A 17,455-nucleotide genomic window follows, 5' to 3' on the forward strand; every position below is an offset into this window, starting at 1 on the left:
CGACATGAAGGTACCTCCAAGGCCAGCACAGTTTGAGGCTCTAGCGATTTGGGAACTAATGGCTAGACAGCAACAGCAAAAGAAGTTCGAGACCAGGATGAGAAAGGTAGAAAAGACATTAGCGGACGCTAGGTGGGATAATGCACAAAAGGTGTGGAGGTCAGATGTATTGCAGGGGATAAAATTGTTTCCCGCAATTGCTAAGGAAGAAGAGGCGACAGGTAAGAAAGCTACCTGTAAGACAAACAGGAGGTGTTCCAAAGATAGAGAGGAAGACGAGTCGGAGGATGAGGAGTTCATCATGCAATTGCTGAACGATCGTCCACCACCTTATGCAGAGAGTGGACAAGGTCCAAATACCAGTTCTGCCCCTCCGGCACCGGTACAGAATAATGAAACTTCAAATTCAGAAACTCCATCGGGATCTAAAGACCCGAGTTTACTGTTCACCCCGCAGATACCGCAGGTTAGGAGAATATATCCAGATGTGCCTATATTGAAAACAGCAGAAAGTTATCAGCCGCAGGTCCCAAGGTACTACAGCAGTGACAACAGTACGGGAATGATTTTAGATCCAACCGTAATGGGAGTACAGAATGGTCGCCACCCAACATTGGCACAAGCTGAATCAACACAGTTTTTGATGCCTCAAAAGCAGATGCATGGGGGAACCGCACATGCTCAGATGACGGGGAGTCAGACGGGCATGCCGGCAATGATGACCCATAGTGTGGGAATGAACATGCCTCAGAACCTGGGGAATGGACAGAACCCAGATGCGATATCCCTACCCATTACTGTAGGTCCACCGGTACCTTTGTACAGTCAGCCTAACTCAGGTATGGGAGGTCAGGGATTAATGGTGAAGAATGGGATGGAAAGGAGGTGCATAGAAAACACTCCAGAGGCAACTCCGATAGCGGCTCAACCAATTGGATCTGGGTCCTTGGTGGAGTTTAGTCCCATATGTGCTCAGTCAACAGTGGTGAGGTCGAGCCCCCCACTGGTGATACCGCTATCATCGAACACTGAAAAGTTGCCGCAACCGTCAATGGCAGTCGATGTGAATGCTACACTGATAGGGTTAAACGCGCAACAGCTAACACAGTGGTTCAACAGTCTGAATTCCACACAAAGCTCAACCAGTGGGAAGGGAGAAGATTATCTGAATAGGGTAAGGTTGAACATGGAAGCAGACGAGTTGGTGGAAGGGACTATGGGTGTGAATAGGTTAGAGTCCTACTCGGAAGAAGAGCTGAGGTATCTATGTCCCAGGATTACGAGAGAAGTGAACAAGGTACACAGAAGGTTGCAAGAAATAGCTGACAAAAACGGGGTTGAGATAGACAAAACAAAGCACTTGAGCAGGAGCTATAGATTGGATTTTGGGACCACAGACTTTGAACACATGAGGTCAGCAGGCATGAAAACGCACCTTAGAGAATTGCTGCAGAGTGCACAAGTGTGGAGGTGCCTAGACAAATGGGAGAGCAGGTGGGCAAAGAAAAAGGAAAAGAAGAAAGACAGTGTCCCAGAGCACAATGAGAAAAGACCACAGAGTAGTGATGCAATAGCCATGTTACCAATGGGAGAAACAGCAGGGGGAAAATGAATACATGTACCGTGGCACAGAAGCGACATTCAGTCTTTTACGGATGATTTTCCCAAACTGAGAGAGAAACCGATTGAATGGTATCAACAGACTGATAGGTTTGTGAAGCTTGCAAAATGTCTTTGGGAAGACCTGAACACCCTCTTTGAGATTGTGGTTCCAGCAGATTTGTGGGAAGAATGCAAAAGGGCTGTAGGTTGGCCGACAAGTGAACCAGAGAGAGACAGGGATACGGGTGCACCATCACCTATGTTGATGAGCTTGTACTATAAGGTGATTGAGCACTTGAAGACGAAGGTTGCCGCGAAAAATGTGGATTGGCAGAAGATTGATCGAACTGCCCAAGAGGCTAAAGAGTCGATTCATGGTTACTATGAGAGGTTGTTGAAGGCGTTCAAGAACTACAGTGGCACGGAAACAATAGAGGCGAAGGACATGCTTCATTTTGTGTTTAGATTTGTGGAAGGGCTGAGACCAGAGATAAGTCAGATGATAAAGACGCATTTGATTTGTTGGCAGTCGAAACCGATTGATGAGGTGTTGAATTATGCGAAATACTGTAGTGACGAAATTGAAGTGAAACAGAAAAGGTTGAAGGAGAAAGTGATGATGATGCAGCTTAAAGCAGCTCAGACAGGTTTGCAGGGATTGCAGGGGTTTCAACAGCAGATACCGCAGCCGCAGCCGCAGCCGCAGGGAAACATGGTGTTTCAGCCACAGGCGAGAGGTAGAGGCAGAGGAGGCTTTGGGAGTAATGGTCCGGATTTGAGCACTGTGGTGATTCAGAATGGTGTGCAGGCAATGAAAAAGGTGATGCCGTGTCACGTGTGCGGAATCGTCGGTCATTGGAAACGCGAGTGCCCGCTGATGGTGCAGGAAGGTGCAGGTGTTGGTCAGCAAAACAATGATGTCAATGCATTTCAGACAATGAGGGGACCGAAAATGAGAGGTCCAAACCCAAATTTTCAGACCACAAATCAGCTGCAGGGATTACAGCCCATGCAACCGCAGCAGATGCAGATGCCCCGTATGCAGATGACGCAAATGCAGCCAATGCAACAGCAGTTACCAACGGTACCTAATCAGCAAATGCAAATACCTTTGGCACCAATGAGTCAGCAGCAAGTGATAGTTCCTCCACAGGTCTCGAGTCAGGTGATGAGTACAAATGGCACAGTACAACAATTTCCATTACACAGTGAGAATGGAATAAACGATGGATGGGAGAGTGAAAGTTCAGATGAGGAGGGAAATTGTGTGCTTGCAGCATCCTTGGAAGTTGATCAAAAGGGTCCGTATGTGGAAGGAAGAGTTATGGGTCATCGAGTTTCATTCTTGGTTGACACAGGAGCCACACGTTCAACTGTTAGGAGCATTGAAGTACCAAATTTGCCCCTCTCAGGGAGAACAGTTCAAGTGGTGGGAGTAGCAAACAGGTACCTGACAAACCCAATCACAGATCCAGTACCAGTTAGAATTGGTAACTATCAAGGGTTACATAATTTTGTGGTATGTGACTCAAGCCCGATAGCACTGTTAGGGAGAGACCTATTGTGCAAACTGGGATGTTCGATCATGTGTTCGTACGATGGAATTAGAATTCAGACGAGCAGTGATGGGGAAGAAGAGGACAGTGTAGAAGGGGACGAGATGGAAATTGACGATGGAAAATACCCTCTGATTAACCTTCTTCCGATGATAACTGAAGAAGATATTCCAGCTGAATTACGGGAAACAGTCGGAAAAGAAGTGTGGGATATGACAGGAAAAGAGGTGGGATTGGTGAAAGGAGTGGAACCAGTGAAAGTGACAGTGAAACCCAATGTAACCTTTCCCCAGACCCCACAATACCACATGGCACAAGACACCCTCATGAAGGTCGCCCAACTCATTGACGAGTTTGTAAAACAGGGAGTACTGAAAGAAGTGTTAAGCAGTCCATGTAATTCACCAATCATGGGACTAATAAAGCCGAGTGGAAAGGTCCGAATTGTGCAGGACTTGAGGAAAATAAATGACATTATAGTCAAATGCTGCCCTGTAGTACCGAATCCAGCTGTGATAATGTTTCAAGTCCCTTGTGATGCCGAGTGGTTCTCAGTCATCGACTTGTCACAAGCATTCTTTTCGGTGCCTCTTCATGAGGACAGCCAATTTCTCTTTTGTTTCAAATTCCTAGACAGAGTTTACAGTTGGTGTCGAATTCCTCAAGGGTTTTCTGAGTCACCGTCAATTTTCAATCAGATTCTAAAGAAAGACTTGGAAGCGTTAGAATTGCCATTCGAGTCAGTCCTAGTACAGTACATTGATGACTTACTGATTGCATCCAAGACAGAAAGTGGCTGCACAGCCGACACCATTGCCCTACTGAACCACTTGGGAAGGAATGGGCAAAAGGTGTCTCCTTCAAAGTTGCAGTTCTGTCAGAAGAAAGTGAAATACTTGGGTCATCAAATAGAGAAAGGGTCACGGAGAATAATGAAGGAAAGGATAACAAATGTACTTCAGATGAGTCCACCAAAGACGAGGAGGGAAGTGAGGAAGTTTTTGGGGATGGTGAGCTACTGTCGCCAGTGGATTCCCAACTTCTCAACTCTAGCAAAGCCTTTACTGAAACTGACCCAGAAGGATGCATTGGATGAAATTGAGCTGAAAGGAGATGAGTTGGATGCTTTTATTGAGCTGAAAGAATGCATGTGCAGGGCTCCAGCTTTAGGTATGCCTGATTACACAAAGCCTTTCACATTGTTTTGTCATGAACGTGATGCATGTTCTTTGTCTGTCTTGACCCAAGCCCATGGTGGCATAAACAGACCAGTAGCATATTTTTCAGCTACTTTGGATCCGGTCGCAGCGGCACTGCCTGGGTGTTTGCGCGCCGTAGCAGCAGTTGGTATCAGCCTCACTCAGAGTGAAGGAATAGTGATGGGACACCCATTGACAGTCATGGTCCCTCACTCAGTTGAGATACTTTTGACCTGCTCCCGAACGCAACACATGACTGGAGCAAGACTCACAAGGTATGAAACGATAATTCTGGGCTCACCGAACGTGCAGCTGAAAAGGTGCACTACGTTGAATCCTACAACCTTGCTTCCCGGTGAAAATGCTGAAATTGAGAACGCTGAAGACGTCGAGCATGACTGCCTTCAGGTGACTGAATTTTGCACAAAACCCCGACCTGATATTAAGGATACCAAGCTTGATGAAAATGACCAAATTGTTTTTTGTCGATGGGTCATGTTTAAGAGATGCATTGGGAATATTGAAAGCAGGATATGCTGTATGTACTGTAACAGGTGTCTTGGAAGCGTCCTGGCTTCAAGGAGTATATTCCGCACAAGTAGCAGAGCTTGTAGCCCTTACAAGAGCATGTCAACTGTCTGCATTGATGAAGGTTACCATTTACACTGATAGTCAGTACGGATTTGGAATTGTGCACGACTTTGGGCAACTATGGTCACAGAGAGGTTTCCTGACTTCTTCAGGGTCGCCAGTGAAAAACGGGGAGAGAATAAGGGAATTGTTACACGCCATTCAAATGCCAGCCGAAATTGCAGTGGTAAAGTGTAGTGCTCATACAAAAGGACAGGACTATGTTTCTCTGGGAAATGCATATGCGGATCAAGTCGCAAGATTTTGTGCCTTGAACTGTATATTGCTCAGGGATGAATGGAATTCGATAAATGAGCCAGAGCTTGAACCAGCTGAAGCGTTTGCCTTGAAAGTCGTAGATACAATGGATGAACTAAAAGCACAACAGAATAGTGTCAGGGAGGATGAAAAAGTTTCCTGGATTAAATCACAATGCACAAAGAGACCAGATGAGATATGGGTTTCAAATGAGGGAAAATTTGTTTTACCAAATTGTCTCTTATCGCAGCTAGCGCGGTTCTATCATGGGCAGGCTCACCTAGGGAGAGATGCCATGATAAGATTGTTCAAAACTGATTGGTTTAACCCCAGATTCCGTCAAGTTGCAGAAGCAGTTTGCCACCGTTGTGTCATTTGTCAGCAGATGAACCCAGGAAAGGGAACAGTTGTGAACATGAGCCACATAGGTAGGGCAGGCGGCCCGTTCAGCAGGATGCAGATGGACTTTATTGAGATGCCTGTGCATGGAGGTCTGAAGTATGTGTTGGTGATTGTGTGCATTTTTAGTCACTGGATTGAAGCATACCCCACACGTAGAAATGACAGCCTTACAGTTGCAAAACTATTGTTGAGGGAGTTGATACCACGTTTCGGATTCCCGATCTCTTTAGAATCAGATAGGGGAAGTCACTTCAATAACGAGGTTATAAAGTTACTTTGCGAAGCGCTGAACATTGAGCAAAAACTGCATTGTAGCTATCGCCCTGAAGCATCAGGACTGGTGGAACAAATGAATGGTACACTGAAATCAAGAATGGCGAAAATATGTGCATCGACAAATTTGAAATGGCCTGACGCATTGCCTTTGGTGTGAATGTCAATGAGAAACACCCCTGACAGAAAGACTGGATTGTCCCCGCACGAAATTCTCATGGGCAGGGCCATGAGACTTCCTGCAGTTCCCGCAAACGCGCTTTTGAATATTACAGATGATATGGTGTTAGACTACTGCAAAGGTCTGGCTGACGTGGTTCGCTCTTTTTCTCACCAGGTGGAAGCAACCACCTTGCCACCGATCCAAGGTCCAGGACACACACTGAAAGCAGGTGACTGGGTCGTGATAAAGAAGCACGTGAGAAAGTCGTGTCTGGAACCCCGTTGGAAAGGCCCTTTCCAAGTGATCCTGACGACCACTACCGCTGTGAAGTGTGCGGGAGTTCCCAATTGGATTCACGCCAGTCACACAAAGAAAGTGTTGTGTCCCACCGATGAGGAAGTCGAAGCGCTGAAACTGCCAGTACCTGATAACAAAGTGCCGAGCGCTGAGACAGAGCAAAACAGAAGTAGAAGCGAACAGGCAGAAATAGACGAGAGAGAAATATTCTCTGAGGACGAAGAAACCGATTCACTTGGGGAAGACCAAGGAGAAACCTCAGACAGCGACGAAGCAGCTGAGGGTGACAAAGAGCCTGAAGCAGCTGAGGGTGACAAAGAGCCTGAAGCAGCTGAAGGTGACAAAGAGCCTGAAGCAGCTGAAAGTGACAAAGAGCCTGAAGAAAGTAACAGTGACGAAGGGCTCGAAAGAGGTGAAAAAGCAGGAGAGCCTGATCAGAGGAGGGCTTTCCCAGAAGCAGACGGTACAGATAAAGAAAAGGAGAACCTGATTGTCTCCCCAGGAGGAGGGGACAAAGCAGAACCGAACGAGACTGTTCAAACTCCTTCAGAAGAGGTCGCAGGTCCATCAAGTGGACACAGTGCAAAGAAGAGACCAAGTATATCACCAGTAAAAGTAAGAACTAGAGAAACGTTGAACGACAGTGAAGGGCCAAGAGTGAAAGAGAAAAGAAAGGAAGTGTCTGTCGTGGTACCAACGTCAAGTGAAGAAAAAGACTTGGCCAAAGAGGAAAGTACCAGTGAGGCAGAGTCAAAGAGAGATGCAAAACTGAAAAGGAAAAGGATACCAAACAGGAGATATTCCGGTCCAGAATGGGCATATGTAGTTCATGACGATTGGACTGACGAATTTGTATCTCTTAGCCTCGAGAACGAAGAAGAAGAAGAGATACCAATAGAAAAGAAACGTTTTATGGACACTGTTGATTGAAAAGCTGGTAAATGACATTGCTTGCTATAATCTAACGTGATACAACCAGCTGAGACATTGCTAAACCGGATGAGACATTTGCTAACTTGATAAGACTTTGATAACCTGATTGACTCTTAAACCTGATTTGAGACAACGTTGCCAACTGGAAAAAAAAAAAAAAAAAAAAAGAGAGAGTGAGTTATTGAACTTTGAAAAAAAAAAGAAAAAAAAAAAAGACTGAGTTATTGCCGAATTGAGACAAATGCTGCTAACCGATAAGTGACTTGGCTCCTGAAGAAGACTGTGTGAACATTGCGCTCGTTCAGCGTTGTAACTGAATTGCTAAATCGTTTCTTTTATAGGTGCTTCTAGCTCTCTGATTCTATACAGATCATGACTAAGTACGCTACACAAAACAATAGAGTGAAATATTGTAAATATGTGTGTATAGGCTTGATAGTTGCATGTATACTAATAATAATGGCAATAGCGCTTGGAATGCGTGGGAAGGGTGAGAATGAGAAAATTGATGCTTCTACTTTTGCTCCTGTTACTGTCACTGAACTAACAGCATTGAAAAGACTAGAATTAGATGAGAGACACTTGCATGATAAGAAGGAGCTTTCATATAATGTTTTCTATCGCTTGCTAACAGAATATGTTGAGACTATGGATGCGAAAGATTGTTATGTGTGTACACAGATACCGACATCGGTAACGGAAGGGGTGACTTATCACCACATGCCTCTTACATATGGGATTACATGTAGTATAGTAACTTCTAGATTTTATGGGCAAACCAACATACAGTATTTTTACTCAAATTATGATGTTACCTTTGCATATGTTCCTATAATCACGCAGCTTAGCCAGATTGCTAAAGATTGGGATGCTAAAATAATGAGGGAATTTTTCGAGCCAATGCAACCTTTTGAAACGGCTCACGCTCATAGGGAAAACCTTACCTGCTCCCTCTCTGCAGTAGAAATTAGCTTTTTAGATCGTACAGATGATAGAAGGGCACAAATGAATGCGAAATTAGAAAAGGAGTTACATAAGAGGACTTCAGTAGATAATTATGATTTTGCCGCAATAAGAACACAAGGGAAAATAGCTTTAGATGCTTGGCATGTAGGGAAATTTTGTATATATCGAGGAGAATCCTATTATGACAACATTTTTGTGGGAGCGAGTGAGTGTAAACATACGTTTATCTTTAAGGCCAAATGGACATTCATGCTGAACGGACTTGACCCTGTCATACCAGGTGTATACTACATTTGTGGGCATAATGCCTATTATCGTCTTCCAAAGGGATGGTGGGGGAGATGTTATTTGGGTATAGTGTTCCCAAAGGTTTATCAACTGGATGACCTATCGGTGATTCCAAAGACGTCTGGATCTCATCGTATCCAGAAAAGAGAGACCGCAGCTGCTGTGGTAGGAGATATATTATGATTCCTTCATTGGGAGTTGTGTTGAATTCCATAAAAATAAGAAAGTTGTCTACTATAGTGGATAACATGTTGACAAAGTTTTCAGGTGCTATAATCCTGATGGATGCTGAACTTGCAGCGGAAAGAGCTATGACTCTTCAAAACAGGCTTGCCTTAGACATTCTTTTAGCAAAGGATGACGGCGTTTGCAAAATGCTTGGTGCGCGCCACTGTTGCACTTATATACCGGACAACAGTGTGAAGATTAAAACAATGCTTGCAAATTTAACGAAAGAGAGTGCAGACTTGAAGGAATTGAAAGAACCAGGAGTTTGGGAGAAGGTTGGAAAGGGAATTGCGTCAGTGGGAAGTTGGCTTGGTGGCATTTGGAATGGAATATTATTAAAAATAATACAGGGAATATTAATAGTACTGATTTGCATATTTGGAATTTGGGGAATAAAAAGGGGAATAATAATGATCATGGAAAGAATTAAAAGAAGGAAGGAAGAGAAAATGATGAAAAGAATGGCAGAAGAATACAAAGCAAGAACAAGGGGAACTAAAAGGCAGAGAGAACTGACAGAATTTTAATGGCATAAAATTTGTGGGAATAGTTTTGTGTGATGACAAGTAGTCATCAGAGGAGGGATTGATGACGCTGAAATGAAGGTTTTACATTTATTGGCGCTTAAACATAGTACTGCAATAATCAAGTGTGACTTTAGCCGAACTAGTAAAGATTGTACGGGGACAAATGTGCCCTCAGAGTAGTTTGCCAACATTTATAAGCGTGCTTTATATAACGTGATGTATTAGAATCGTACTAGTTTGACATAATCGTAAACGTGTGCCAAGATTTGCTTGTTAGAAATGTTTTAGCTTAGCATAACTTTAGTGGAGGCTTTGGCCTAGTTGCCGTGTCTCACGGTTTAGATGCCCGTATTTTTCCACTGTGCTAATAAACGTGAATTCTTGCTTGAAGCTGTACTTTTCCAGTGAGATCGGTTCACATGCTTATCTTTAAGGTTTCATGCCAGCCTGGCATCTTCTTCTTTGCTCCAAGGTCAATCTGCAGGTGCAGACAATGGACGCTCTGAAAGTGAGTTAATTGGTAAAATATGTTACAACTTACGTTCCCGACTCCAAGGATAATGTATGCTTAAGTAAAAGCTTGAGAACTGTTGTTTTTGATTGGACAATTTGAAGCTAACCTATGAACCCTCCAATGGAAGACCCTACTGGATTTGAACTGTTGTCTATAAAAAACAGGTGCACAAGAAGAAAGCAGCCCATTGCGGACATTACAGCCATTTGCCAACGATTACGAACATTATTGCCCATTGCAGCTATTATGGCCCATTGTGCTGCGACGCCATTTTGAAAGAGACTTTGATGCTTTCTCTAATCGAGAGAAGGAGACTTTGAGTAATTCTCGCCCTAGAGACTTTAACTTTGATTTGTCCCCTTGCATGAAGTAGTAGTTTTATCTTGCCGCCGTGAGGCAATTGCCCCGTCCACCCTGCCCCTTTGCCCCGTCCCATGCTGATCGAGAAACGGTACCTGTGAGACGAAGACTTCCTTGAATGCTGATTGAATTTGGTAAATATGAAAGAAAATGTACAATTGCATTGTGTTTCTTTTTAGGTAACCAACTGCTGATTTTTGATAAGAGCCCTAGTTAGGAGTTTTCCAAATTAATGTTGCTAAATTGTTTTTGCATGAAACCCCACATGCAGATGCTAATTTGAGGTTAGATGAGGATTCCTTTGTTGCACGATGCAATTTGAGACCTTGTTATGCTGACTAAATGTATGCAATTAGCTCATTACAGATTATAGTTTTAGTGGTTTGTGTTGCTATCATCGAAGGCATTGTTATTCAAATGCTACATAGATTGCATCTTTTCCGCCGTTATGGACAGCTATTAATGTTCATCTACGTATATCATTTGGTGTTGAGACATATCTACATTGTGCTAGCTTTGTTAATATAGGGAAATAAATTCACTAACTTTGCATAAACTGGTGTGGTTATTCATGACCGAAAGGTCATGGTTTCGCCGAAATGTATTCTGGATTAATTGTGAAGTGTTATGTTGATCAGGGCATTGCTTATGTTCGTTATTGATTATTGATTTGATTAAATTGATTACTCTCGGGTGAGGAGAGCCCCACTTGGTCAAAAGATTCATCGACCCAAGAGCGTCCCAATACAGGTAATTTATTAGGTCGGAACGCTCTATCAATAGCGCCCATACTTACTGCAGAGGCACGAAGATATTCTTAGTTTGGAGTCGACAGGAAGGATGTGCAGACCCCAGCGCCCCGGTCCTCCGGCGCCCCTAGAGGTGGGGGCACACCCTGCACCCCAGGCTCATGCACATGTTTTTATGGGTTTCGCAGGTTCCGGGGCCAGGCTCCCGGCGAGGGCCCCCGGTACGGGAGAAGCGGATGTGGTCGCACAGCACCTGCATCCTTCATCCAGCCGGTACCCGCCCCGGTACCGCGGGCCTCCGAGCAACACTCAGCCGGAGGGACGCAAGCAACGAGTGCCGTCCACGGGGTAACACGGGGCACCGTTCAAAGGTCAAACCCTGCAGCAAGGTTTAACAAAACAGACACCCACAAAAAAACACCAAAAGAAGCATTTCCTTTTTTATTTCGATTTTTAATTCGACCAAATTAGCGCACAGACATGACACGTGCGCCCTCTCACCCCTTCCCCACACGCACAGCGACCTCTCTCTAGGCCCTTTTAAATTATTGTGGAGTATGGAAACTTTCTCAACGCTGCTAATGCCTGAAAGTTAGCTCAGAAGGTTGAGGGCCTTCTCTAGCTGGCAACTCACAGGTTCAAGCACCTTCTCTAGCTGGCAGCTCACAGGTTCAAGCGCCTTCTCTAGCTCGCAACTCACAGATTCAAGCACCTTCTCTAGCTGGCACCTCACAGGTTCAAGCGCCTTCTATAGCTGGCACCTCACTTGCTCAAGCCCCTTCTCTAGCTGGCAGCTCACAGGTTCAAGCGCCTTCTCTAGCTGGCAGCTCACAGGTTCAAGCGCCTTCTTTAGCATCTCAACTCACAGGTTCAAGCCCCTTCTCAAGCTGGCAGATCACTGGCTCAAGCCCCTTCTCTAGCTGGCACCTCACAGGTTCAAGCTCCTTCTCTAGCTGGCACCGCACAGGTTCAAGCTCCTTCTTTAGCTGGCAGCTCACAGGTTCAAGCCCGTTCTCTAGCTGGCAGCTCACAGGTTCAAGCGCCTTCTCTAGCTGGCACATCACAGGTTCAAGCTCCTTCTCTAGCTGGCAGCTCACAGGTTCAAGCTCCTTCTGTAGCTGGCACCGCACAGGTTCAAGCCCCTTCTCTAGCTGGCAGCTCGGGGGTTCAAGCGCCTTCTCTAGCTGTCAGCTCACAGGTTCAAGCGCCTTCTCTAGCATCTCAACTCACACATTCAAGAGCTTTCTCTAGCTGGCAGCTCACAGGTTCAAGCGCCTTCTCTAGCATCTCAGCTCACAGGTGCAAGCTACTTCTCTAGCTGGCACCTCACAGGTTCAAGCGCCTTCTCTAGTATCTCATCTCACAGGTTCAAGCGCCTTCTCTAGTATCTCATCTCACAGGTTCAAGCGCCTTCTCTAGCTTCTCAGCTCACAGGTTTAAGCTCCTCTAGCTGGCAGCTAACAGGTTCAAGCGCCTTATGTAGCTGGCACCTCACAGGTTCAACCTCCTTCTCTAGCTGGCACATCACAGGTTCAAGCACCTTCTCTATCTGGCAGCTCACAGGTTCAACCTCCTTCTCTAGCTGGCAGCTCACAGGTTCAAGCGCCTTCTATAGCTTCTCAGCTCACAGGTTTAAGCTCCTAGCTGGCAGCTCACAGGTTCAAGCTCCTCTAGCTGGCAGTTCACAGGTTCAAGCTCCTTCTCTGTCCGGCAGCTCAGGGGTTCAAGCGCCTTCTCTAGCTGGCAGCTCACAGGTTCAACCTCCTTCTCTAGCTTGCACCTCACAGGTTCAAGCTCCTTCTTTTGCATCTCATGTCACAGGTTCAAGCGCCTTCTCTACCTGGCACCTCACAGGTTCAAGCTCCTTCTCTATCTGGCAGCTCAGGGGTTCAATCGCCCTCTCTAGCTGGCAGCTCACAGGTTCAAGTACCGGGTGACACGACTCCGCCCTTCATCCATCTAATGGTGATACAAGTCACACTAGTGAGTTTGTGGTGATGCAGCTAGAATGAGTGAGAGGAGCGCTAGGTCACGGTTGTGAAATGATATCTGCCCTGTCTCTGAATGAAGGTGCGCGCTGATGGGATGTGGAGCCCACATTAGTTTCATTTCAAACAGATGGCATATGAGAACATCATATTTTGTGCTGTAAAGATATAAATCACAGAAGCACATCTTTAATATGTAAGAAAAAGGAGTCATCTGTCTGTACGCCCATCTCTTCCCTTTCACCCTTCTGCGGATCCCAAATCTGCCGTGCTGGTGTTTTCAATAGTTACCCTAAATCAGTGGTTCCCAACCTGTGCGCCGGGGACCCCCGGGGGTCCGCGAAGCCTCCTCAGGGGGTCTGTGACTGCTTGGAAAATTAGATAATATTAACAGATTTGGTCCCCAACTTTCAGTAATGACTCACCGAGAGGTCCCCGGATTCCAATAAGGATTCAGTGGGGGTCCCCGGCTTCCAGTAAGGATAAAGTGGGGGTCCACAAAAGTCAAAAGGTTGGGAACCACTGCCCTAAATCATTGCGGTTGCACAATTAGAAGGCGCCTCAAGGCTTCGGGAGGGTTTCTAGGCGCAGATTCAGAGAAGCAGAACAAACCTTTCGCCTTTCTGCAGATGCTCTGCTCACCAGGTTTGGAAGAGGCGGCTGGATGGGTACCAATGTAGCGCTCTCTGGCGGTAGAGATGGTCGGGATTCACAAGGCGCTTCTGCGAGGCGCTGGGGATGCGACGTCCTTCGCTCTGCCTTTGAGGACCAGCAGCTCTGGAAGCCCAGCGCTCAGTGTCACCCTGGGGGACGGTGCTCACTCCGCCACCATTGGCCGACGCCTACACCCCCAGCCCCAGGACCCCTCCTGCACCCCATGCCCGCCCCTCCTGCACCCCACACCCGCCCTTCCTGCAGACACTGACGCAGGAGTCTGGTGTCTGGCGCCATCTTGCATCTTTCGCTGGCTCCATGTCATTGGCTAAACTGGAGGTCATTGAATGAATGAATGAATGAATGAATCTGAATACCGCTGTTCTGTGAACTGAATAGCATAAAGACACTTCCTGCTTCTCTGTGTGAACCCTCATTGTCAGATACTCTTACAGACAGCGCATCTCGAGTGAACCAGAATGAATGAATTAATAGACGCATATAGCGCTTCTTTATGAACTTGGTTGGCGGCGCTTGCTGCGTTTTCCCAATCGTTATGCGTTTGTGTGACATTTGTTTCCCACATAGTCACATAAAAGCCTGTCCCGACCCAATATATGTATGTGAAAGAATACACCAAGACAGCTAAGGTCTCTGAACAAAAGCGCCTCAAGGCGCACTCTTAGTTGTCTCAATAAATTGTTTTTTCTAGATCATTCTCCTCTTTCTCTTATTCAGAAGCCTCCTGTGTAGGTTAAACCAGAGGCAGCGGTTTGATTAATGAATCGAATAGTCCACGACAGTCCCCGAATTAAATGGCATCAAGGCGCTTTCTGAAGAATCTCAATCTTCTCATTTTTATCTACAGATTCCATTTGTCATGTTCACTCTGAAAACCTCACGATTTGGCGAACTGACGGCAACGGATGTGTGAATAGATTTTTCTGGCGCCATCTTGCAGAATGATATCAAGGCGCTTTCTGCCTTGTCGTGACCTATCACCTTCATTAAGAGACATGTTGATAAACATTGCCGCCTCGAGCGTCACGTGATCTGTGGTGATGCTAGCGCTCACTGTTCCAGCTCACCATGTCCCTATGCCATTTGGGGAGATATGTAATTGGACAGGGAGACCCTCACTGCGGACAGCACTGGAGCTCGGACCCTCACAGAGGACAGCTCTAAAGCTTTGACCTTCACAGAGAGACCCTCACTAAGGACAGCTCTGAAGCTCAGACTCTCACTTAGGACAGCTCTGAAGCTCAGACTCTCACTTAGGACAGCTGTGAAGGTCAGACCCTCACAGATGACAAATCTGATCCTCAGACCCTCACTTAGGACAGCTCTGAAGCTCAGACTCTCACTAAGGACAGCACTGAAGCTCAGACCCTCACCTAGGACAGCTCAGAAGCTGAGACCCTCACCATGGACAGCTCTGGAGTCAGGACCGTCAAAGAGGACAGCTCTAGAGCTTGGGCCATTGCAGGCGACACCGCTGAAGCTCAGACCCTCACCAATGACAGCTCTGAAGTTCAGACCCTCACAGAAGAGAGCTCTGAAGCTTAGACCCTCATAGAGGACAGCTTTGAAGCTGAGACCCCAACTGAGGACAGCTCTGAATCTTCTTTGACCTTCACAGAGAGATCCTCACCTAGGACAGCCCTGAAGTTCAGACCCTCACAGAGGAGAGCTCTGAAGTTCTGACCCTCAACAAGGACAGCTCTGAAGCTCAGACCCTCACAGAGGAGAGCTCTGAAGCTCAGACTCTCCCTTAGGACAACTCTGAAGTTCAGACCCTCACAGAAGAGAGCTCTGAAGCTCAGACCCTCACAGAGGACAGTTCTGAAGCTTTGACCTTCACAGAGAGACCCTCACTGAGGACAGTCCTGAAGCTCAGACTCTCACTTAGGACAGCTCTGAAGTTCAGACTCTCACTTAGGACAGCTCTGAAGCTCAGACTCTCACTTAGCACAGCTGGGAAGCTCAGACCCTCACAGATGACAAATCTGATCCTCAGACCATCACTAAGGACAGCACTGAAGCTCAGACCCTCACTGAGGGCAGCTCTGAAGCAGTGATCTTCAAAGAGGGATCCTCGCCGAGGACAGCCCTTAAGCTCAAACTCTCACAGAGGACAGCCCTGAAGGTCAGACCCTCACAGAGGACAGTTCTGAAGCTCTGACCCTCACAGATGACAAATCTGATCCTCAGACCCTCACCAAGGACAGCGCTGAAGCTTTGACCTTCACAGAGAGACCCTCACTAAGGACAGGCCTGAAGATCTCACTTAGGACAGCTCTGAAGCTCAGACTCTCACAGAGGAGAACTCTGAAGCTCAGACCCTCACAGAGGGGAGCTCTGAAGCTCAGACCCTCACAGAGGAGAGCTCTGAAGCTCAGACTCTCACAGGGGAGAGCTCTGAAGCTCAGACCCTCACAGAGGAGAGCTCTGAAGCTCAGACCTCACAGAGGGGAGCTCAGAAGCTCAGACCCTCACAGAGGAGAGCTCTGAATCTTAGACCTTCACAGAGGACAGTTCTGAAGCTCAGATCCTCACAGAGGGGAGCTCTGAAGCTCAGGCTCTCACAGAGGACAGCCCTGAAGCTCAGACACTCACAGAGGGGAGCTCTGAAGCTCAGACCCTCACAGAGGAGAGCTCTGAAGCTCAGACTCTCACAGAGGACAGCCCTGAAGCTCAGACCCTCACAGAGGGGAGCTCTGAAGCTCAGACCCTCACAGAGGGGATCTCTGAAGCTCAGACCCTCACAGAGGGGAGCTCTGAAGCCCAGACCCTCACAGAGGAGAAATCTGAGTCTTAGACATTCACAGAGGAGAGTTCTGAAGCTCAGACCCTCACAGAGGAGAGCTCTGAAGCTCAGACTCTCACAGAGGACAGCCCTGAAGCTCAGACCTTCACAGAGGGGCGCTCTGAAGCTCAGACACTCACAGAGGAGAGCTCTGAATCTTAGACCTTGACAGAGGACAGTTCTGAAGCTCTGACCCTCACATATGACATATCTGATCCTCAGACCCTCACCAAGGACAGTGCTGAAGCTTTGACCTTCACAGAGAGACCCTCACTAAGGACAGGCCTGAAGCTCAGACTCTCACTTAGGACAGCTCTGAAGCGCAGACCCTCACAGAGGGGAGCCACGAATCACAGATGCCTTAGATCCTCTTGCAGGGTAAGTTCTGAAGCTCAAACCTTCACCGAGAGACCCTCACTGTGGACAGCTCCAAAGCACAGACCTTCTGCCGGTGTTGAGTCAAGTTTGGACTAGCTCTTTGTAATCTTTGGTGAACAGCGGGAATTCTGCTTTCTTTGAGCTTCAGGCAGGTGCTGGATGTTCACATCTGAATGAGGCGCAAGCGGAGTTTGAGGCATTGGATGTCTGGAGCAGAGGAGACTTTCAAAGACAACCGCGTGCTATCAGTGTACCTGAGTTTCCATGCCGTTATCCGTGACTCGTGTTCCAAGGTGCTCCTTGGAGAGATTGAAGATGATAAGGGCAAGGTGTAATCTTGAAGGACTCCGTAGGTGATCGGGATCTTCTGGGACCATGGGATGTCCGTTGGATAGATAGGAGGAGAACCAATGAAGGACGTTTCCAATGAATCCAAGGTGACACATATGGGTGTGGATGAAGTGGAACGACTGAACGTGTCAATGGAAGCTGGGAGGTCCAGCAATATCACAATGCAGGGCTTATCTTCTTCTATGGTGAGGTTGCATTGCGTGTACTTTACACGATAGCTGTCCCCACGCGTGATCTGCAGTTGGATTGGTTGTCAATCAGTGACGTGTGAGGAACGATGCTGGAGAAGGGACCTCATAGTAGCATGGCTGAGGTGGGAAGGAGGAGACCAGA

At 46.9% G+C, this 17,455-nt stretch overlaps 1 protein-coding gene across 2 annotated transcripts in view; it reads right to left on the bottom strand.

Annotated features, from left to right (window-relative positions):
- Positions 1–13,892, bottom strand: part of LOC138247463 (cornifelin-like) — a 114,828-nt gene extending 100,936 nt beyond the window's left edge. Inside the window, exon 1 of one of the 2 annotated variants that reach the window (XM_069202088.1) lies at positions 13,576–13,892. The gene's annotated coding sequence lies outside the window, so the exon portion shown is untranslated. Of the gene's footprint in view, positions 1–13,545 lie in introns of both variants that reach the window. The other variant, XM_069202089.1, reaches the window with a different exon arrangement.
- Positions 13,893–17,455: the final 3,563 nt, after the last annotated feature.

This window comes from Pleurodeles waltl, chromosome 7 (genome assembly GCF_031143425.1).
Source record: "Pleurodeles waltl isolate 20211129_DDA chromosome 7, aPleWal1.hap1.20221129, whole genome shotgun sequence".
NCBI classification, from domain to species: Eukaryota; Metazoa; Chordata; class Amphibia; order Caudata; family Salamandridae; genus Pleurodeles; species Pleurodeles waltl.